Source organism: Erithacus rubecula (assembly GCF_903797595.1).
Source record: "Erithacus rubecula genome assembly, chromosome: 3".
Classification (NCBI taxonomy): Eukaryota; Metazoa; Chordata; class Aves; order Passeriformes; family Muscicapidae; genus Erithacus; species Erithacus rubecula.
The window spans coordinates 22,223,930-22,247,773 of record NC_136689.1 but is presented as its reverse complement, the minus strand read 5'-3'; positions in this window follow the sequence as shown (position 1 = coordinate 22,247,773).

The window sequence follows — 23,844 nt, the reverse complement described above, 5'->3', positions numbered from 1 at the left end:
TAAGATGATTCTCAGAAGCAGAATGTTAGCAGAAGTGAGGAGTTATCTGGAAGGGGTAGGAAGCCTGAAGAACTGAAGAGATCATCCCACATTCCAGAAGTGAGCATAATTCCACCATGGTGCAATTTGACAGTACAAATGTGCAGTGGTGAAATACTCTGGGTAAAGATAAAAGGAATAGGAACCAAAATGAGAAATAATAACAACCATCTGTTACACTTCAGAAGATTTGGAAGAGAGTGGGGGAAAAGAATTCCTTTTTTTTTTTTTTTATGCTGTGGGACACTGCACTCCTGAGGAATGTTTACAACTAATATATTTGCTGGTTAGAAAGCCCAACAATCCTGCATCACTGAAAAGGTCTGTAAATTACACAGATTTTGGAAGCAGTGCTTTGTTCTGCTTGTAAAGGAAAGGCCTACTGTGAGGGACTGGTGAAGAATCATTATCTTCAGCAAAACAACACATGTTTTTGATATAGCCACTTTTCTGAATTCCATCCATTTTTGGGTGGAACATTTGATGAAGTTTTGATGACATGGCAGTCAGCTTAGGAGAGAAGTGTGGTATGAAGAGATAAACATTTATCAAGTATTTGTTCTTGCCAAGGCAGGGCTTAACTGAATGGTTCTTTGAAAGGTCCAAATCACCTGAGCCTGAGAGACTTCACAAATTGATAAAGTTCAATGCAAGTTTGAGCTTTGTTGTATCACTGTGGACATTTGTCTGCCCTGAAATGGCACACACAAGTCAGGGCACTGCACAGCTGGAAAGGTGAACTGCAAATAGAATCAAAGAGTGCTGATTTTCCAAATATACACTTGAAAGGGCTATTTTGCTTGAGTTCTAAAAAATGCTGAAACAGAGGTTTGAATTCTGTTTTTGCAAAATAGAGATTACTATTTGTTGCTTTTTATTATTTTCAGAGTTCCAAAAAGTCTGAATGTAAGAGATAGTTTTCTCTGTCTGCTATGTGATGTCTCAAGTTGACTTATACAATGACAAGTTGGCATTGGGTGAAAAGTGTCCACTGACAGAAAGAAAAACACACTGTTATTTCTAAGAGAAGGTTAGAGTACAAATATATTCTTTTTCTGTTTGTATGTTTTTACAAACCCCAAGCTAATCTGGTCAAATTCCTCATCCTCATCAGGGTCTCTACTTCCTGTCCATAGAAATTTAGCCCCACAAGTTATATGCTTTATTCCTGACATATTAAAATGTTCTTTCTATGGAGTTTGGTCAAAAATACAGAAAACTGCAATATGGTAAGAGCAGCAGCAGAAGACTCTGGATATTCTTAGAGTTTGTTCTTATGAATTTTTAAGTTTTTCTTAACAAAAATAAATAATTTAGTTATTCACAAAATCTTCTTTAGCCCCCTTCAGCGCTAACCATACTGGAGCCCTCATTCAAGAATCTGCAGTGCTGAGAGAAATGCTTCAAGGAGGAAACACATTCATAAGGAAACATGTTTGACTGGTGTGATTAATTCTTATCATCATAAATATCATAACCGAGATAAAACTGACCTGGAACAGTAATGAAAAAATTGTTGTTGTATAGGAAAAATATGAAAGGAGATTTTTTCCTTTTTTAGTTTAAGAAATTTGTGAGCAGTGCAACTGTTCATAGGCTTTCTGAAATACAAAATTATGTGAGTAAAAACCAAAGGATTTTTCTAAGCTAAGTCAATACGGTGTTGCAATTATCATTTTCACAGTTAATTAATATGTCTCTCAAAATCAAAGCACACTCTTCTAAAAGGCAATATGTTAAAGGAGGAATGAATTCTTAAAGATACTTGAAGCGTTTTCAAGTTATTTATGTGGGAGGAAAGCTTTCAGTAGCAGAGGTAGTAACAACAACTTCAATTAATATTTTTCAGGAAACAAGCAGACATGAGCTTTGCAGATCCAATATTGCCCACAACACTCATAAACTTTATGATAAGAAGCAAAGCAAAAGAGGTTTTGTCCCTATTAGAATTTGTTTAAAATTCTCCCATAAATTACACTAAGCAGAAATATTGTCTTGGATCACAAATCCCTCTCAGGCACTGCCTTATCACAGATTCCTCGAAAGCACTAACCTACATGACCTTTGTGTGAGTCTCAGATGACTCCAATTATTCTGATGTGAGCTCTGATTCTTTTACATAGTCTGACCTTAACTTTAAAAATTGAAGATGGAGGAGGTCTGGGGGAAATGAAAGCTGTATCACATGGCCTGACCACACTTTGTACCCTATGAGACAGGCTGTCAAAATCTTGGAGAGGTAGAGGGAGGGATTTATCTCCCAAATCTGTAGATATCAATAGGAATGGAGTTCCACCACACTGGGGTCAACTGCAAAAGCACTGTGTTTTGACAGAGCCAACTTGAAAAGTGAGGGGAGAGCAGAGATAAATGAGAAACAGAAAGTAGGTTACGAAAGGAAGCAGAAATGTGGACCAGGTTGTGCAAGAACAGAGGGGTCAAGGCTTGAAGAACCTTGAAAGTTATCGGTAAAATCCTGAACTCAAATCTCAGTTTCAGAGGGAACCAATATTGTGGTGTGAACAAGGGGTCAGCATGGTAACAGCAGGGGCAGCAGCAGTGGGATGAAAGTGAGATTGGATGCTTTGATAAAATGTGTTGCTGATGCAAACCCTCAAATCAATGGCACTTCTATGCAGAAATTTGAGGTCAGGTCCAGGTCCCACCTAACTTTCTAGCAAAACTTCCACCCAATTCACCAAGGTCACATTTTAGCTTCTGAATTTAAATAAAGTTAGATACCAGAGTGCTGTGAACACACACATTACACACTTCAGTGTGAATTACTTCAGGGTTTAGCTTCAGGATTCTATTGTAAGGGTTTGTGTGTTTCCTACCTGACAAGATGTCCCAGTACAAAACTGTCTTCTGCTCTATATGACTTATCAATCTGTGGCCAAAAATAGCATAGGATGATGGACAATTCTGAACTTAGGATTTAGCTGGAATTGGGAGGAGAATCCATTTGCCTGCTCTGTGTGAATTTCCACTATTTAAAAGACTCTTGTCTAAAAACAGATTGAAAAATCAAAATATAAACAGGAATAATATTATAATTAATTATAAACAGGAATAATATAATTCAATGGGTAATCAGAGAGTACTAGTTGAAATACTGCAATTGGTTCACCACACTTGTTTTCAATTCTGACCTTATAGGTTTTAAATTTTTTCAGTCTTAATACTTCACGTAACACCATATTTGAAATTAAAAAAAAAAGTGGAAAAGAGTAAAAGAAAAATAAATTGTTCTGACAGTTTCAAAACCTTCTAGGATTTGCTTTAAAAAGAAATATTAATGAAACTTACTATTCTATGGGTAAATAACTAGATAAGCATTTTCCCTGGAGAAGTCTTATGCTAAAAATATTTTCACTTGAACCTGAGTTTCAGCCAAAACTCAGAGCTTAAAATAAATTTGGGATTGCCTTAAACCCACAACAGAAAACACCTTCCTCCACTGTCAAGGAGTTATCCTCTTAGAGAAGAGCTGCCCATTTGTGTGTGAGTGGGAGGGAGGTTTCACAGGCAGAGGTGCCACATGCTGAGAATTATGTCTGTCCTGCCCCAATGCTTGGTGACCCTGCTTTTGATGGAAGGTGTCATGAGTCATTTCTATGCCCAAGCTACACAGGAGCTGTGACTGTCACACATAACCCAGCTCTTGTCACTGTCTGGCCTTTCTATGGCAGGAAGGCTCTGACCACCTCAGAATCACTCCCCAAAACTTTCAGATTGGGCAATGCATCATTCCAGCTCACTTAGCCAGGTTTCTTTCCTGTGGGAACCTTGATGAGGAGGGAAATGCCTTTGGCTCTGAGTGGTGGGAAGCACACTTGCCTAAGCAAATATGTGTAGACATTGCTTATTTGAATCTACTTTTTGTTATTCCTTTTTGCTTTATTTATCAACTCCTGCTCCAAATAAAGGATTCTGATTTCACTAATGTTTAACATAAATACAACTTCAAAGTTAGGTTCAGCAGTATCTAATCTATACTTTTACCCCATTTTCTATCTTAAACTGAGATTACTAGAGGCAGGGAATGTTTATACTGAATTGTTGTATTATGCAAATAAAACAAAAGGGGCCAGATTGTGGTTCAGAGTCCACAAGTGCTTTGAAAAAGGTAAAAAAGATAAAACATCAGTTTTGCTTGACTAGCAAAAAGCCATTGCCAGTATTCACTCCAAAGAAGGAGGAGGGGAAGGGTATTGAGGAGAGTGCACCGTGCTCCATAAATCCTTCCTGGATATTTCACTGCGGGTTGGCCTGTCCTCATGCTCTCTGTGGGGGCTGTGTGTAAATGGCTCTGATGTCATATTAAAAAGTACTGTGAAACCAGGATTATGATCATCCAACTCATCACAAGACATTAAGAAATAAATAATTATTTTTGAGGAATAATTTATATATTTATAACTTACATATTCCTTTCCCCTCACACCTTTCTTGTGTTAACTGATGACAGTAATACAGATTATGGCAGTAACCCATTACCAAGCCAACCTGGTTAATGGGGTGACCATCCTTGCACTTCTTGCTAAAGAGTTTAAAATGCTTTTAAAAGCATTGTAATCCAACTATAAAAGCAGGAAAAAATTGAAATGTTTGAAGCTACATCCACTGTGGGAGGCTAGATGCATCCTTGCTCCAAAATATTTTTAAATGGGACATCTCATTTGTTATAAACTTAAATGTTGGCAAAAAAGAGGTCTTTGGAGAAAGTAGGTAACAATAGTTAGAAATAGTTTCAGTTGGACTTTTTAAAATTAGAAATACCAACAAATCAGCCAGAATATGTGGTATTCACTTAAGAGTTATATAAGAAGTTAGCTAAGAAAGGAGTGAACTACTAATTTTGGCATCCAGGCTTCTAAAACTTTCCCTTTGCTTATGTAAAGAAAATGATGCAATTTGGAAAAAACCCCCAGCCTTCATGCAGGAGTTGAGGGTATATAAATCTTAGCAAATCTGACAAGTGCATTTAGCAAATTGGTAGTAGCTATAATAAACAATAGAAACAATGAGCATGTATAAATGTGATTGTTATCATAGAGAACAGAACCAGTGAACATACTTACACATGATTTATTAAGTAGGACCCAAGCCTTCTGTTTACATAGGGAATTACTCTTAAAACTTGTAGGTTTCTTTGAAGGAATCAGTCAACAATCAATCAACATTGGACTGAAAATCTTGTTGATGTGTTCTGCTGGATTTTCCAGAAATATTTTGAGGAAGTTCTCATCGAGTGCTTTCAAGGAAATAAAGTGCTGTGGCACAAAAGGAAGGGTCCTAGCATGTCTAAATAGAAAGTTTGGAGGTAGAAAATAAAACAAAAGGTTATTTTGTTGGCTTTCCTGGTTGATCCATCAGTGGAAACCCACAGAGATCATTGCTGAGCTCTATGTTTTCAAATACAAACAGGTCTGGTTAAGGGAGAAAACACAATGGGGTGACACAGCTTTATTAAACAGAACTAGCTGTTCAGGGTAGTTTTGAAAGTATCTTAAGGTTCTGGGTGAATGAAAAAATAGCAGATACCGTTCCATGTGGGAAGATATAAACTGATGCACCTGCAGTTGACTCTGAAATTGACACTTGGAATTATTAAGAGAAGGGAATAGTGGAAAAGTACTTTGTAAGTCTGTGAGTTAGACATATCTTGGCATAACTTGCATGTGTTCTAATCCCTTGCCTCTAAGAAAGAGTAGACCAGAGCTAAAAAAGGTTGATAGGATGCTCAAAGCTATGAAATAGTTTTCAGATGAAGACTGACTACATAAACTTGGTATACTGAGTAGGAAAAGATTTGCCTTAGGAAGGAGTGAACAGAAATCTATGAATGGTGGGTAGGGAGGTAGCACAAATAGGGGTATGGAATAGCAGGTTTGGCAAAAACAGCAGGTTTTTTCACAGAAAGCATAGTTATATTGCTGATGGCATTTAGCACAAGTGACTGAGGATTCCAGAAGTTTACATGGCTTCAAAAGGAATTAGATAAATGCACAGAAGAAGAACCCATTGAGGGATGTACAACACAGAGATGCTGGTTTTGGCTCAGAAAGCATTGCAGCTCATAGATTGCTCAAAGCCAGGGGACATTGCTGCCTGCTTTTCCTCATTTACATACTTCCCCAGCCTCTCCTGGCTGCTGCTAGAGGCAGGATGTGGAACCAAATGTTCCTTGGTGGGACCTACCATCATTGCCATGTGCCTGCTTTCCCTCTGCCATAGCTTGGAAGCTCTTTGCTTCTGCTGAGGTGCCTGGAGCAGTTGCAGGTGTTGGGGGCAGAGGGAGGATAACCATTCCCAGCAGCATTTTGTCTTTCCAACTCTAAGAGCAACCTGAAGGGTTGACTTCTTACCAACCCACCTCTGGTAGGTACAGCCCAGCTCTGAATCCTGATATTGGAGGTGCTAAATTTCCATTTTGTCCATACTACAAGCTCTGCATGAACTTATCCTGTACTTGGGATCTTTCAGAGCCAGTAGACCTGAGTGATAGAGTCATTTTCACTTGCTGAGATTTTAGCACTCAGCATGAAACCCCTCAGAAAGACATTGAGGAGTTTCCAGTCAAACATTTAAGTCACTCCAGGATATACTGGAACTTGGCCTGGTTTTACTCAACCAAGCAAAGTCAGGCCAAGCCAAGCAAATAAACACTCATTTTCAAAATATATCCCAAGTCTTCAGGTGCAGACTTGAACTCGAGACAAATAGGAAGTAGCTCCTGTTTTTTACTGAAGTTGTGTGAATTTTGGGGCAATAATATAAACCAGCATTTTTTTAGGGGACTGAAATTGCTTGCAGGTATGAGTTATCCACAGTTAGATTCAGATGAATAAAGAGTAGAACAGATATTATATTTTAAAAAGAATAATTTATTTTCTGAATTTTCTGAAGCAAAGAAAAAATTATTTTAGGAATGCTAGAATGTTTACTTTTTATGTTTGTTAAATAAACTTATCTTTAGTATTTAATAATGACTGACTGAAAAAGAGAGGTTCTAAAATGAAAGCAAAAGTCATTACAGATTAGTTGATTCTTTAAAAAATCCCCATTTTTCAAAATGTCTGTTTTGATTCAAACTCGGCTGACTGTATTTTGTTTTCCTTATTCTTTAGACCAAAAAAACCCTGCTTGTTTGTCTAGCTCTTATTTGGGTTATATTATGAAAGTTTTACAAAGTGATTCACACAATATTGGAAGCATTCATAATAAATTGTAGCTGCATTTTCCAGCAACAGTAAATACTGTTATTTATCTTTGTTTGCAAATAGTGGTTACTGCCCTAAGAATATCAATGAGGAAGGATAGAAAGGAAAAGTAAAAAAATTTAAATTTGCCCAGTTATTGAAGCTTCTTCTTTTAAGTGCTTAATGCCAATTAATGCAGATGCCACATTTTTCCTTTCTTCTTCATGATCGTTTTGACTTTCTCAGCTTAAGGGAAACATTCAGAAAAAAACAGTTTTCCTTTTCTCCCCCTCTCTTCTCTTTTCTTCTTTTTTTAACTGGCTATGGCTTCCCTAATTCTTCTCTTTCTTTGAATCCTTCAGTGCTGATAAATTCTTTTAAACTAAAATTTGTTTAATGACTTCATGGAAAATTTGCTTTGTTGATTCCTTTTTAAAAAAAGGAGTTTATTTTAACGGAAGAATAACTGACTTTTTGTGTAATCATTCACTTCAGTGGGTGCTTGCCAAAAGGCCCACACAAATGAAATGCTGTGTCTAATCTCACTTGGCCATGCAGAGAAGTCAGCTCCCCACATGCTTATTTGCAAGTTGATTTGAGGGAGAGCTGTAAGAGAAGGAAGCTTCCATGTGAGACTGTGAAGCCTCATGAGCCAGAACTGATATTTCTTTTTTTCTCCAGCTAGATACCTGTGAGGACATGAGGCGGCATAAGCCCAGAGAATGTGTAAGTCTCCACTGACATTATTAGCAAGGACTTCCTCTCCCCCATGCATGGTATTCTGGCTGAGCCAGGTCCCTTTTCTACCTTCCCTTGGAGCAGCAGGTGTTTGGCACTGCTATTGGTTTATTGCTGGTTTATTGCTGGTATGTCACTAAGGAGTGATGATTTTCTCCCACAGAAACCCCTTGGCAAGGACATAACATAGGCTAAACCCCATCCTTTCACCCAAATGGTATGGCACTCATTGCACCTGTTCTCTTCCCATGCAAAGCAGAGTGGATTCACTCCTGCCATCCTGTCTCCAGCTCCTTATCCTTGAACAATGCCCAGCCCAGGAGAGTGTTCTACACCCTCCCTGGGCAGAGCAGTGCTTCCTCCCTGTAATACAGGATGTGGCCATAAATGTGTATTCTATTACCATCTGTTGAAGCCAGGTGAGGCAGTGACCCTTATCTCCATGGCACATACTATCTGCTAATGGGCAATCTTTAAAACCAGGTGGGACAATCATCTTTATCTTTTCCACAACCCATCCTCCCTTCAGGATGATGTCATCTGCTGCTGGGCCATTCATTCCCACTGTGTGACTGATAAAATTACATCATCCCACTGGGAGATGCTCCAGCCAGGGGGAGGAGACAAGCCTTTCCTACCTAGATAAAAACTGAGATTTTGAACAATAAAGGAGCCTTCTTTCCACTGGATTCCAGAGGAAAGCTGAACCTTTCCACATCCCTGGACCTTCAGAGGAAAACTGCACCCTTCTACAAAACCACTGCTTCAGCTGAACAACATCTGCCACTGCAGGGGGACTGCAGCCACCATTGAATGGGACTGCTACCAATACCCTGACTGACTGACGGGGTGTCAGGCTGTATTCTGACTCTGTCAGGGTTGGGATTGTTCTTTGTATACTGCATTTCTATATTAATTGTCCAAGTAAAGAACTGTTATTCCTAATTCCCATATCTTTGCCTGAGAGCCCCACAATTTCAAAATTATAATAATAATAATGTGGAGGGAGGGGGTTTGCATTCTCCATTTCAAAGAGGAGCTCCTGCCTTTACTGGCAGACACCTGTCCTCCAAACGAGGACAATCCCATGGCTGTTTCTTTGCATTCATGGATGTGATCATTGTGATTTCAGCTATACAGAAGGCTGTTCCTGTGGCCTCTGCTATACCATGCATAAGGATGTAGCAGAATGCATATTCCTTTTGTAAAGCTGGAGGTATTTCACAGATGCACAATACCTGACACCATTGCTACTCCTAATCACCATTTTGTAGTGTCAGCCAAGAGCTACATCCCAGAGTAAACCAGGCATGATCTATATCTGTCCTAAGCAATTTATAATTTAAAGGCCCTGATCCTATGCTGCCTTCTGTGATGTGTGCTGGATATATTTGCATTAGGTCTTTACCCAGACTTTTCTTCAGATCACCCTTTGTCAGGGTGCTGAACTCTCTTTAAAGGCAGGATAGCTTCTAGAGGGAGATTTGCAGAGGATGGGCTCATGTAAAGCTCCTTAACCAACATTATAGTTTACACCAGAAAATTTACTCTTAGTTTAGGACTCATTCACAACTCTTCCAAAATGCATATTGTCATATTTAAACTTAATCTACTTTAATGCTTCTTACTTTCTATAGTCTTTGCACTTTTATTTCCTTCAGTGTCAGTCATTGAGGACCACTCATCCCCTATCAAAGCTCAATTTTCAATTCTCTTTTCCTCCTCTTTTCAATGGTGAAGTTTGTCTTCAACCAGACACGCAGACATTTTAGTTTGTGATGATTTCCTGATATTGTTTTAAAACTATTGTTGGTGTGGAAAAATATTGCAGGTTTTATTCCCTTGAATTTTTTTTACCCGAAATTATCTATTGTGTAGCTGTATCTGATGGTATCACTGTCATGACTGAATGAGGAGAAGCCATTCACATAAAACGTCTGTGCAATCAAGTCTTTAATTACCATACTGAGAGACATTAAAGTGTGCAATGAGGAAGGTATTTTCCTTTCACAACACATTTCCAAACCCAAAGTGGCACATAGTAATATTCTACTGTTGGGCTATGTTAGTTTCTGGTATAGTCTCATAAAATGTTGTACTATTACACCAAGAAGGAATTTAGAGCCCCAACTTGAAATGTCAGTTTTGCTTCACAGAGCTATAAATTACAGTTTTCTGGCATAAGCATCAGTGGAAACACTAATTTCTTATAACTCAATGTATGTTGTTGTGTACAAGGAGGTCACACAGCTCAATTTTTGTGATTGTTTACCTTAAACATCCAAGCAGGAATAGCATGCCGTGCCATATACATGGAAATACTTTAATGATGAATGAATGATTTAGTGCAGATTATCTGAGAGAAATGTTCGCATTTTGCATTTTAAACACTGACATGTTGTCTGAAAATTCTGGGATGAATCCATGAACGACTGCAGGGGGCCCTTGTCAGAAGCACAGGAAAATAATGGCAATTTGGAATAACAAACTCTAATTTTCAGTTTGTGAAGGATGGTTTCAGTACATTATGGGTTATTATGCTATTATGTATAGTATAGTTAAGCTTAGAGGCTTCAATGAATTTGGCACCTCATTAAATAAAGCATAGTAGAAGAACATAATGAGAGACAGTCTCTTCTGAAAACATTACTTATAATCTGCAAGACGAGTGAAAGAGAAACAGAGAAATGAAACCTGTAAAGAACATGGTGCAGATCAGTGTCTGAGTCAAGAATATAAACTGAATTTTAAACCCTTAACTGATCCTTTCTTTTATTTGAATCCCATTGCCATATTCATGAGATTAAATCTAAGCATTGGGAACCAAAAGATTAATTTTTCTTAATAATAGCAATCAATAACATGGAATGGCCATAACTGCAAACAAATTAGTTCAACTTTGGAACTTTCTGTATAAAAATTGATGGATTTTGCCACTTCTAATTCCACCATAAGCATTTCTTGTGCATTATGCACAGTATTTCTGCCAGCTACATGGAGAGCACAGGGAAACATGTGCATGAAAAGCTGAAGGATTTTTCACAACTGTTCCACATTGGAGCTGGTATTGCCATTTTTGTCTCAGTCTAGTGGCATACTGAGGGATTCAGCCACAACATAAATAATTGAATACCTTCCCAGTACATCCAAAACCAAAAAAAAACAGACATGCTCTTGTCTTGCTAAAATATCATTCCCCTCCAAAGAGTAGTGCAGTAAAAGCAGTGTCACATTACTTTAACAGAAGCATTTAACATTTTTACTGACAGAATCTAAAGCATGTGGTTATGGAGTGTGAAATCCTCATTAAAATTCCTCAAGGAAAATCAGTTGAATAAATATCCAGTAATTGTCACAGTGCCCTCATTGCTGTAGTTTTACAATACAGTAATTCTCTCCATTGATCAGCTTTATTCTCATATCATATAGAAAGCTCAAATTCTTGTTCAGGAATTTATTACCCACCAGGGACAATTCTGTTCTTTCTAACTCTAAACTGTATAAATATGCTGCAATAACTGTGGTCATACCAGTGCATTTATGGAGCTTCCTCTGCTACTCCTCTGGAGCAGTGGCTGCTGCCTCTCCCTGCACTCCCACTCTCCCCTTCACATGGTGCATACAGAGAATGTGGATGAGGCAATGAGGCTCTGAAATAGGTGGTGAATCTGAATTGGGAAACACTGCCAATTTCTTTCATCCTGCTCAAGTCCTCTTTGAGTTCCTGCCTTTGCTTGTCTCCTCTGTAGAGAGGATTTCTGCAGAGCACAGTGGATGTTGGCTGTATGTTGGACCAGCAGCCTGGAACTGAAGGGATGGGTTACTGAGCTAACACACAGTGGGTGTGCCCTCCTTACAAATGACCCTGGGATGGGTGAAGATTTGAGGGAAAACTTGAGAAGTAAGTCCTAGAGTTTCTTCAAAAGTGAAAAGGAGTGACCAAACCCTGCTCCTGGATGAAGGGTATTGGAGAAATTTGATGTATTAACTCTTCCAGTTATTAAATTTAATAAGCAGCAGTATGTCTTTGCCTGGATCCTGTCACTGTTTTAAAGTACTTGGCAGTTCAAAAGGACCAGAGGAGAGGACAGAGATATTGAATATATCTAAAAAGAGCTGCTGGCTTCCCCAGTGGCAAATGATTCTTATTTTGGTTAAACTGGAAAATATTTAAATCCTTCATATCTCCAAGCTGTTATGAAAATGTCTCTGCATGTTGCAGAGTTAAGAGTTTTAGCTATATGACTCTAATAACACAAGAGGCTCTCAAGAGAAAATTCACAAAAGCCTAATTTTAAAACATTTTTGCTGCCAAAAGTCCTAAGTCTTTGAACAAGGAAACATTATTAAAAAATCTGATACACTATGAAAAATGAGTGTTTTATAATTGGAAGCCAAACCCCATTGCTAGAATATGAAATAGAGAGATTCTTGTCTAAAGATGCAAACTTGCACTGCATTTTAACTGTTGAGTAGCAAGATTCTGCCTTTAGTCTGGGCTGGACTACTCCAGAAAATTGGATATGCTGGAATCTGCCAGTCCAAACAATTGACTGTTTGACTGTTGTGAATTTATATACAAACTGATCTAGTTATGCACATGTGTAAATAGGTAAGTGTTCAACACAAAGCTGGTGTGTTTTGCTCCACATTTTAACCAGAAGGTGGCATTGTGTCATGTCTTTTGCAAATAAACCATTTTTTAAAAAAAATTATTTATCCTTTATAAGACTTGGACTTCAGAAACAGCACTAACTCATATTTTTCTATTTTGTTGTTTTGGTGGGATTTATTTACTTTTACAGGTGTGATGAATTGCCACTCATGCATGTTTCATCCTCACTGCAAATATGTTCTTTGCTGACAGTCTGATACTCATGTTATTGTTTATTAGGCAGATGCATTTCTGGACAAAAGAAATTTAAGAACTTTATCTAGAATACTGCCTGAATATACTCTGTTGTGAAATATTATTTCAATTCACAGCTATATTTGAAATAATTTATAGTGATGCCAATGGAAATTACATTAAATTCACAGCCAGAACACTTGCATACCACCAAAGTACAAATCTGTTTTATTTGTGACTCAATGACTCTCTTCTTCTAGAACAGATACTATATCTGGCAGATACAGAAGTCAGAAACTAAAACAGGCATTGAAATGGTCTGAGTGAATGGGAGGGATTTACATTTTACAAACTGATTAATCAGAGTCCTCAGAGGTTCGAGAGTTATCTGAAGTCATGAGGGAGGGTCAGCTGTTTTCAAACTGTGTGTGACTTTTGAAAGGCATGGGATTGGCAGATCTTGTCAATCAGGTGTCATGCTCCCTGTAGTCCATGGATTTATGTAAACTGTGGGAAAAGATTCCTAAAGGGGATGAAGTCTCAAAAATTGGATCAGTCTCTTCAGCCACCCATGACATGCAATGGCTTCTCCTCTGACTCTGCTGATTTTTGTTGTGTCCTGTGCAGTATGAGAAGCAGGCCATTGGAAGCCACACAGCAACCAAAAGCATAAGAGGTTTACAGCTGTGTATCATCTGAGCTGATCCTCCATCCTCCATGCTGAAGAGCTATTTCATTCATTCTTAATCAGGCTTTTCTCAGTTTCATACAGGACTGGCACACTGTGAGCCAAAAAACACATTCTGCTGACAGTCTATTGAGCTGCAGACCTATCCCATACAGGAAGAAACCATCTGTCTAAAAGTACTCATCTTCAATAGTAACTTGCCTTGTACTTTGCTAGAATATTTTCATATCAAAATGGAAATAGACCTGTGTCTGAAAGTGAGAGGCATATGATTCTGTAGTTTGAGTCCTTATGTACATATGGGGTCAGGGGCAGTACATAATTATATTCATCCATCCATTCATCCATCATTTTCAAATCCAAGCAAAAGCAAGAAAGTGTAGGTGTCAAAATTGGAAATGCTATTGCCCTAACCTTGCAAAGAGTCTGTGGACAATATGGCTGATTAAGATTTCTGACTTACAGAAATAGCAGCTTGACTCACCACAAGGGCCTCATAAATGCTTTTAGGAACAGCCATTATAATCATCTCCTTAACCACTGATTAGCAAATCATATTGACTCTTTGACATAGAAATCTCCCTGCAGCAGCAAGTAAAGATTGTATCACACAATCAACAGGTTTGATGTTTCCTGTGCTGTAGATGGTTGCAAACTATCCTCTACAATGTGCAAGGTAATCCAAGATAATGCACTAATATAATTAAGACACCTACTGATACTATGCTTGAAAAAGCTGGCATGATTTGTATTTATTATTTTGAGGAAAAGGTATTGCCAAATCCTAGAATCTATGGATTGCATGCTTTCATTGTATCTCAGTACTGAGCCAAACCTTCTATCTGTATTCTGCAGAGTACTGCAAGCACACAGCTAAGACCTTTCCATTTCTAATTATGTATGATAGAAAAGGTCATGAGACAGATGAGAAACCATATTCAATCAATACCAGACAGATTTTTTCCCCCCACTGATTTTGGAAAGTATTTCCATGGTTAGCAACACTCTGGGATACAGAGAGAAAAAATAGTAAACTGGTGTGCCTGTAAACATATTTATTTGGCAATTTGCTTCACTGAGCATAGAAGTCATCTGGGCCAATCTTAATTTTTTTCTAAGGAATCATCACAAAAAGACCTGTAGTACAAAGGAAAAGACAATCTACAAATGCTCCCTTGAAATGTGGCCTTTCCTGCCTAGTTACAGAATGAAATCGATACACAGCTGCAGATCTGTTGACCTGCACATGAGATTGAAACTATAATACCAAAAAAAGTGAAATTCTTTCCCGATGATAGGTTTTTCTCTATTTAGATACCAGTAGTGGGAACAATATAATGACTGTAAGGATCTGCAGACCCCTGTATAATGTTAGAGAATGTCATGTTGAGAAAGGGCATATGTTCTCTATATCACTGCTTCTTAATCTTCTCAGGTTTTCTCAAAGAAATCATATTAATCAAATCTGCTTTCAGCTATATAAAAGTGTAGTTTGAATGGTTCACAGCTTAGGAAGGAATTGAATGTAGAAGGAAACCCTGGATAGAAATAAGCCAAAAACTTAAAATAACTTGCTGTTGTCAGTATCTTATGTTATAATTCTGAATAGATGTGACTATTTTGCACCAGAAAGCTCTGAAACTGCCCCATACTGTGGCTGTGGAGTGGTTCATGAAGGCAATACAGGAGCAGGGAAATTGCCAGATGAAATCAGACTGGTAAACCATCTGCTACTGGCTCAAAAAGAAAAAAAAAACCAGCCCATCAAAATATCCTACCCAGAAATGCATCGGCAAGGGGCAGAATTCTGCCTGGCACTGAAAAGACACTCTGCTCACCTACCTCATTTGAAAATCTGCTTGAGAGTTTGAGGAAGGCTGGGCTGTATATCTCTGAGGTGAATGTTTTGTTATAGTCTGGCTCCTTAGTCCCAGAGAGCAGACAGTGAGGGGGCAGAGAGGGGAAGAGGAGAGGACATCCCCTCAGTCTGTGCAGCAGGGAAATGGGTCAGGAGGGAAAGTGGCCCTTGGAATTGGTCAGGAGAAGCCAGTGTGGTCCTCCATGTATGGGGGCTGTCTGGGACTCTTCATGCTTTCACAAAGCAGGATAACCTTCCAGTCTCCCTCTGACATTGTGCTGCTTGCTATTTTGGGTAGAGACAGTCTAGTACCCGTGGAAATGCAGTTTTATTAAATATACCACAACACTTATATGTGGTTTCCTCACTGCTGTTAGTGTTCAGTGTTTACTTGGCACAGTTTTGTGTTTGGCACCTTTCTGACTGCAGGGAGAGACTTGATCATTGTGCCCAAAATCTGATGTTCTGATGATTCAATCTTGTTCTCAATGAAATGGAGATTCTTGCTGCTGACTTTGGATATGAAGAATAGGGAGGCCATGAGGGTGTTCTTCTTCTCTCTGCTGAATTTGAGTATCAGACTTCTAGTTAGATGTTCATCATATCACAAAATAAACTGAGATAGAAATGACAGAATGTTAGTTCTGGCAATAGGATCTGAGGAGCACTTCTCTGTCACTTAAAACAAAAGCAACAGGATTTCTTTTGAAGGCAAAATATATTTAATTCTTGGGAAAAAAATCCACAAATAAAAAAGAGGCAGCAATCTAATGAGAATTATATTGAAAATTGGTGCCAGAAAAACAGGATATTCCTGAGGTCTTTCTGAACATGCCTACTTCTGTCTGGACTCTGGGGAAAATCTACTAATAGCAAAGGCATGACATTAGATTACAACCACAAAATTGCAGTCTTAAGACTGTAAAGAAGATGGGTTAACTCTATACCATTTCTTATTTGTATTATAATCCCTTCCATAAGAATAGCCTTTCCTGGAATTATTGAAAAGGAAATTCTCACTTGCTCGTAAATGTAATTTTATTATTCTTCTCACTATATTTGTAAAGATAGCTGAAAATTTTTAGCTTACCACTTTTCAGAATGCTGTCCAAATCTGAGGGTGGTTGCTATAAAGGGAGTTAGCATGGACTAATGATTATTATGCTGTGGTATTTGAAATCAGAAGTGTTTAATTATGTACAACACATGTTAAAGACAAACTTCTAAGGAAAAAGGAGATTTACAGTCTAGGGGGCTTGCAGATGATCAGAGGATCAAGCTTTAAGACCTCTGTCAGCTCTGATTTTTGTTAATGTTGACCACTTGTGTATCCCATGGAATTCCTTGTTCATGGCGGGAAGACAACCTTCAGATTTGCAGATCTGCTAGGTGGAATAGAATGGCTGTCAGTAAAACAGGGAAATATATCCATACACAAAAAAGTAATTCTGCAACAACATGATCTCATAGAAGAGCTGTAGGTGGAGAAGTGACTGAGAGCAGCCCTGCAGAAAAAGACTTGGGGGTGATGGTTGATGAAAAACTCCACATGAGGCATCAGTGTGCACTCACAGCCCAGAAAGCCAAAGGAATCCTGGGCTACATCCAGAGGAGTGTGGCCAGCAGGTTGAGGGAGGGAGGGATTCTGCCCCTCTCTGCTCTTGTGGGACCCCATCTGTAACACTGTGCACAAACCTGGTGGCCCAAGGTAAGAAGGACATGGAGCTATTGGAGCATGTCCAGAGGGGCACAGAGTTGACAAGAGAACTGTAGCACCTCCCCTGCAAAGACAGGCTGAGAAAGTTTGGGCTGTTCAGCCTGGAGAAAAGAAGGTTGAGTGAAGATCTCATGGAAACTTTCCAGTGTCTGAAGGGGCCTACAGGGAAGCCAGAGTTAGACCCTTCACCAGGAACTGTAGTGACAGGACAAGGGGAAATGGATTCACACTTAAAACCAGTAGGTTTAAATAAGATGTTAGGAACAAAATCAGGGTGGTTAGGGCAGTGAGGCACTGGAACACACTGCCCAGAGATGTTGTGGATGCCCTAGTGCACTGGAACATGCTGGGGAGCTATGGATGGGAAGCTATGGATGCCCCAGCCCTTGCAGTGCTCAAGGGCAGGTTGGGCTGGTATTTGGAGCAACCAAGTCTAGTTTAAAATGTCCTTGCCTGTGGATGGGGGCTGGAATTTGATGATCTCTGATGTCACTTTCAACCCAAACCATTCTATGATTCTATATTTTTTTTTTCTTAATAAGTCCCAATTCTCAAGATGGTGGGAGAGGAGTTATTTATCATAGTTAAGGCAAAACATGTACAACACATATTTTATAGCTGTGAGTTGAGTCTCATGACTGAGGAGCAGGAGAGGCCATGGGCCTCAGAAGTGAACAGCACTGTTTTCTTTGAAACAATCACTCAGGCATAAATGACTCACTGTGAGGTGCTGGAAGTCATGCTGGTTGATGTAGCACTGCTGTCTAACAGCCTCAAGCTCCATGCAGGAAAAAAAGGACAAATTTTTCATGGGATTCATAAAAACATAAAGAGAGGAACATGCTGCTGAGATTGCCTTTTTGATGTTATTGGAAATCAGCCTATCTAGAAATTGCACTAGACAATCTGAGGTGAGCTATGATGTTTCAAAAGTACTGATTGAAGGAGATGATGGAACTTACTCACAGAGTCAAGCTTGCTGGCATGTTAAAATCACTGGCTGAAAATATAGAAAAAAAAAATATTTGATTTGGGAGAAAAGGTGGAATTGGATTTGGATTTGAATTATTTACGTTATTTTTATATTATAACCACTGACTTTGGGTGGCCAGCTGGTATGAGAAGATGAGTAGTGGAGACAACTTAGCAGAAACTCATGATTCTATTCTGTGACTCTTCAATTTGCTTTTTGCCCAGAGAAGTGGGTGAGAGATGAAGCTGACTCTTTTCAGAGTGTACTGAGTGCAGCACTGCTGGCTGCAGTGGAGGGAGGCAGAACTCAACAAGGTGCCATGTCTTTCCAAGCACTTTGTGATGGTGGTGGTGGTGAAGAGCAAAGGGTTTGGGATGTTCTCATTCCAGGTGTGTCAAGTGCAGTGTAGTGTCTGTATATATAGATTCACCAGTGAAATTGACAGTTTCCCCAGGAAAAGTATAATCATAACAGGTTGTTATCTCTCTGCATGCTTCCATTTGGACTCACTTGAGCTCTTTCTACAGCAGAGATGACTTGTTAAAGAGATAAAACTATGTGTTCATACCCTTCTTGATGCAGCACTTGACTCTTCATTGCTCAGCACGAGATACTGTCACTTGGCCATTTTATCTGTCACACAGGGACAGCAGAGGGAATTGGCTAATGTGATGTGAGGTGTAATTGACTATGCTTCAGAAGGTTTTGAACTCTCTTAGGTGGAGAAGTGAGCCAGACATAAATTCAGAGGAGGATATAACATGGCTGGACCCTTCTTTGGGTGGGAATGCTCTGTAAGTCTCCATCTGAGCTGTGATTTTTGGGTGTCTGATCCTCATGGTAAGATGGACTAAACACTGGATACACAAAAAGCATAGAGGCTGCCTCCATACCCCTGACATTTTCAGATGGAAGGTTAGAAAATTTAAACCAGTATGTGTTTTTTTTCAATTCAGAATGAAAAGATGAAATTATTTTATAGATAGCCAAATGCAGTATATGCAACAAGGGAGTCAGATACAGCTCTGCTCATGACAGCTAACTGTCTCAATAAGGCTTTCCTCCCAGGCAACTCCACAGAAAATAGATAATAGGCAGAGGTCACTTTGTACCTGCTGTCTTTCTTCTGCTTTTGTCTAAGGAACTGGTATTAATCACTGTCAGATGCAGGATACTGGGCTGACAGAGTCTTTGCTCCGACCCAGTGGTGTTCTGAAGCTATATTTTTATGCATCTTGGTTTCCATTCCAACTGCTTGATGTGCCATACTCTTGGGAAATGCTTGCTGCAGACATGGTTTTCCAGCAACTGAAACCTGAGACTCTCATATAAACTTTGTAGATCTCCCATTTTATAAATCTCTGCCTCATGCAACTCTACTTTCCCACCTTCTTTTTATTCCTGCCATTGCATCCTTGAAAATGCTAGCAGTGTCCTGCTCCTTTTCCAGACACATTTCTGAATGTTGCTAATGATTTTTGCCTCTCTGTTTCCATCTCAGTAAGGAATTCACTTGTATCACTTAATTCTAGCAGGCCACCTACCTTGGCAAATAGTATATTAGATTGTTGCCCATAGTGTTCTTCACCAGAGCCAGGGTAAGTTTTGGTTCCTTCATGTACCCACTAAACTCAGTACAGTTAGAATTTTATTTTTTTTCTGTATTCAGAGCAGCACATTACCCTAATCTAAATCCTACAGCTTATTATGTTTTGAATGGCTGGTTATGCTTACTCTTTGTCACAGGTGGCCAGATTTGTAAAAGGAGAAGAAAAAGACTTGTATGCATACTAAAATTACTGAACTGTGAAAAGAACAGCTAATATAATCCCTGTCTGTCTGTCACAGAATGGTTGAGTGTCTAGAAACATTGGAGCATAGAGAACATAGAGAAAAAAAAATCTTATATAATTAATAAAAGTCAAAATTAGAAAGAACTTGTAGTCTGGATGAGATGTTTGAAACAGGTATCAGGTTGGAACTAGGGCTGACTGGAAGACAACAACCTTTAGGTAAATGGGAGAACCCGGAAGTTTCTACCTTAAGCACAAAAATTTTCTGAAAATCAAAACTCAAAACATGCAGTTAGGGACTTGCTACTACTTCTGTTTGGCTTCCTTGTTGGTCTGTCATTCTCTATAACTCAGTTTATTTGTTTTATGATATGCCATCACTTACTGATCTATTGTGTAGTCCATCATGAAAATCAGGCTTATGAGGATTTTTGGGCGGAAATGATGAAGACCTTTAAGTTTTCAGAAAGAAAATAAATTCATGCTTAAGCCCTAATTGATACCATCTTTCTACATTCTAACAGATATTGTGATTTTTGTTCTCTTCCATATGATATATTGTGATAAAGGAAATAACTGGAGGAAGAACACATAAGGGGCAAGAAAAATGTTTTGGTTATGATGCCATCTGTCCAATGCTAGCTGACTGCTGAGGCAGTGGAAATTGAAATTATTATAATAGTTTCTGTAATCTTCTTAAATCTTAAATTAAATTAGCATCAGGATTGGCACTTCTAGACTGAGTTGATGGCTGTGATTATGGGTCCTTCTTGCCTTCTCTAGTTTCATTTATTGTTAGTTGCTATTATATGTTCATTAAAAAGCAATTTGATAAATCGTGGGATTTCCTGCCTGTAAAACAATTATCAGAATGAAGAGTGACAGCAGTGGCTGGGGAATATGCTGAAATTTGGTAACCCTTTGTGAAGGCAAAGCAGGACACAAAATTCATACTATTTAATAAAAAGCTATTTAGCATAACAGTACTTTCTTCTACTCTCCATAAGTAAGTGAAGAAGGATTAGGGGTATCTTCTGGGTTCTAACTCTGCTTCTGCCATGGATGAATATGTGACAGTCAATATTGCCAGTATTTTTGTGAACCAGGGCTGATTAATCAGATAGAAGGACAAATGGGCAAGATCACAACACTGTGGACAGGAATTCACAATTACCTTACATGGGTGAATTGTGAGGACTGTACTGAAATAATTTTGAAGATTCACTGACTGATTAACTTAAAAATTACAGAGGCCCATGGGTATCCAAATATAGACTCTGAACTTCATTATGGCATGGGCATATGTGAAGCCATTCAGGACCAGGTGATTTTTAGTGGCCTTTCTGTACTTTTTGAATACCTCTATTCAACTTACATAAAAGGTCTCCAATCTCAATTTGTGAGTGAGGAATGGTGGAGGAAGCAATGAAAGTTTGGTGAGGGGGAATGGGGAGCCTGAGAGAAAAAGAGAGATTGTTCAGACAGGCAGAGAGCATATGAGCAATAACTGGGACTGTGTTTATACTGTCATGTTAGCTTAGGATTCAAGGTCACACTCAATGGTTTCTTCATTGCTTACACATTAACGTTCTCCCTGGCTGTCAGGCAGACCTTGGATCTGACCATGAACACAGCTGCATACACACTGCAAAAGCCTAAATGATTCTGAGGTCTAAGGAAGAGTCAAAATTTACGTGGAGAGAGCTGAAAGAGGCAGGCTGATGGGAGATGAAGTGAGATAAATGATGGAGTGCTGGACAAGGAAGAGCTAACCTCAGGGGAATTCAAGAGAAATCAGGATGGCAGCCAAGCCAGCCTGAAGGACAGAGGAGGCAGTTGTCTCCTGCAAGTATTCTCAGAGAATAAGCTGGTGTGAAGCATGGAGAGAAAGCTGACAGCAGTCAGTCCCTGGCAGCTCCCCTGGTCAGCTCACAGCCCAGGACAGAACCTGCCCAAGGAGAATTGTGTTTCCTGTCAGCAGGGGACAGTAATTCTTAGCATAAAGCTGCAACAATGACAACAATCTTCCTTCCTGGAGATCAAAATAAACAATTCCAGTTCATACAACAACTCTTTGAAACAGACAAGTATTTCTTTGTAATAATTGAAGCAGAAGAAGGAATTAACATAACTCTGAGCACCCTCCAAGGACAGTGCATCTTCAGAGCCAGAGAACACACCTACGCTGAGTATGGTGTGGGCTTGTATGACTCAAAAATAATATTCACAGCTGTGGTGATTGCACAGAGTATGCCATGAGCCTTCCTTTCCCAGTATATTATCCTAGTCTGCATTCTTCTGGCAGGGAGACATTGTGTCTGGGTCCCTTTGGAGATGCCAGGAAGGCAGAAAATGTGAGTGTGGTGCAGACTCCTACAGGATCACTCGTATTCATCTTAAGGGTGGCAGGCTTGTTGCAGTTAATAATTCCTCTCTCAAAATCTGGCTCCTCACCATCTTCATAAACCCTGAAACAAATATTATAGTACCCTCAGGCCCTCAAGAATGCTTATAGAGCAGGAATTTGATTTCTTCCAAATGTGATTAATAAGGTTATTCATTACATTTTGCCCCTTAAAATATTAAGAAGATAGTCCATGTATATACTGAATACATTAATTTATTCCTATTTGATGAGGACATAGGATTGCCTAACCTGGAGGAGATGACATCTCCAATAAATTTGTAATTGGAGGAACTGGTGAAGAAGCAGTTGAAAGTGTAGATGGGGAAGAAGAATTAGGAGCAGTCAAAGTTTATATGGACTGAAGTGGACCAGCTGAGGTTAGACTGATATAAATAATGATAGATTGAGATAAATGATGGAATAATTAAAAATAAGAAGATTTAGAAGAATTAAGCAAGTGAAAAAAGAATAGCCTCTGCAGATAGGAACAGGCACCATAGCTAGCTACTGAAGTTAAATGGCAGGAGAGAAAGGCTCCTTGTGCCACTTAGCACTGGGTGGCCACAGTTATGGATTCTAAGCCTCAAGTGTTAGCTGAATTATTGAATTTACAGTGTCTGAACAAACATCCAAATCAGAATTTCCAGGAGTTTGCCTCTCTTGGTGTACTAAGAAACTAGAATTCTAATAGGTTAAGGAGTGGTGGTCCGAATTTGTGTCTTAGCTTGTTGGAAAAATCCTATATAAGAGTTTGTACTGGGGACAGTAGCCAGGTGCAGAGGGCAAAGTCTTAAAACAGTATAGATTGTCCTCATGTTACAAAATTTTCCATATTCTGTACTAATTTTATTATTATTTTATGAAATGTATTACACAGGTCTCCATAAGCCTTATTTGTGACTCAGGACCTGTTAGGTACATTAAAAATGGATAGTTTTTGTCTTCAGGATAGTAAAAATATGTGACAGGAATCAGCAGAAGGAAATAAATAGAAGAGACAGGGAGAGACAATTAAATAATGTACACATGTACAACATTTACATTGTAAGCTTAGTTACTTGTGGGACATGTCATCTAAGACACCATTTCAGTGTTCCACTGTTTTGCATCTTTAACAATGGAAGACATTAATTGGTTGGAAGATACATCTTCTTCAGAGAAAAGTCACAGGAAAAACTTCTTTCCTGGAAACTGAAATGGCTTCAACACAAAGGCAAGTCATTAGTCAGTGTTCAGTGATTCCTGCCTTATTCAAATACTCAAATACTGTCTTTCTGCCTTACTTACCTGAAGAAGCTGCACAATTCACAGCAGTAGTTGTTTTAAAAGGGTTCAGATGAGACAAGAGGAATAAGAAATAGGAATAATGGTAAAAGTCCTTAGCAGAATACAGGGATGGACAAAGGTGCATGGTGAAAAAAAAAAAAAAAAAAAAAAAAAAAGAGACAGTCCTAAAATGAAAAGTAGTCTTGGAAAGGGAACCTTAAAGATGCTACTTAAAGAAGACAGGATACTTTGGAGGCAATTTGGAGTAGCAGAGAGAATTTCATATCCAGCAAATACAATTCATAGTCTTT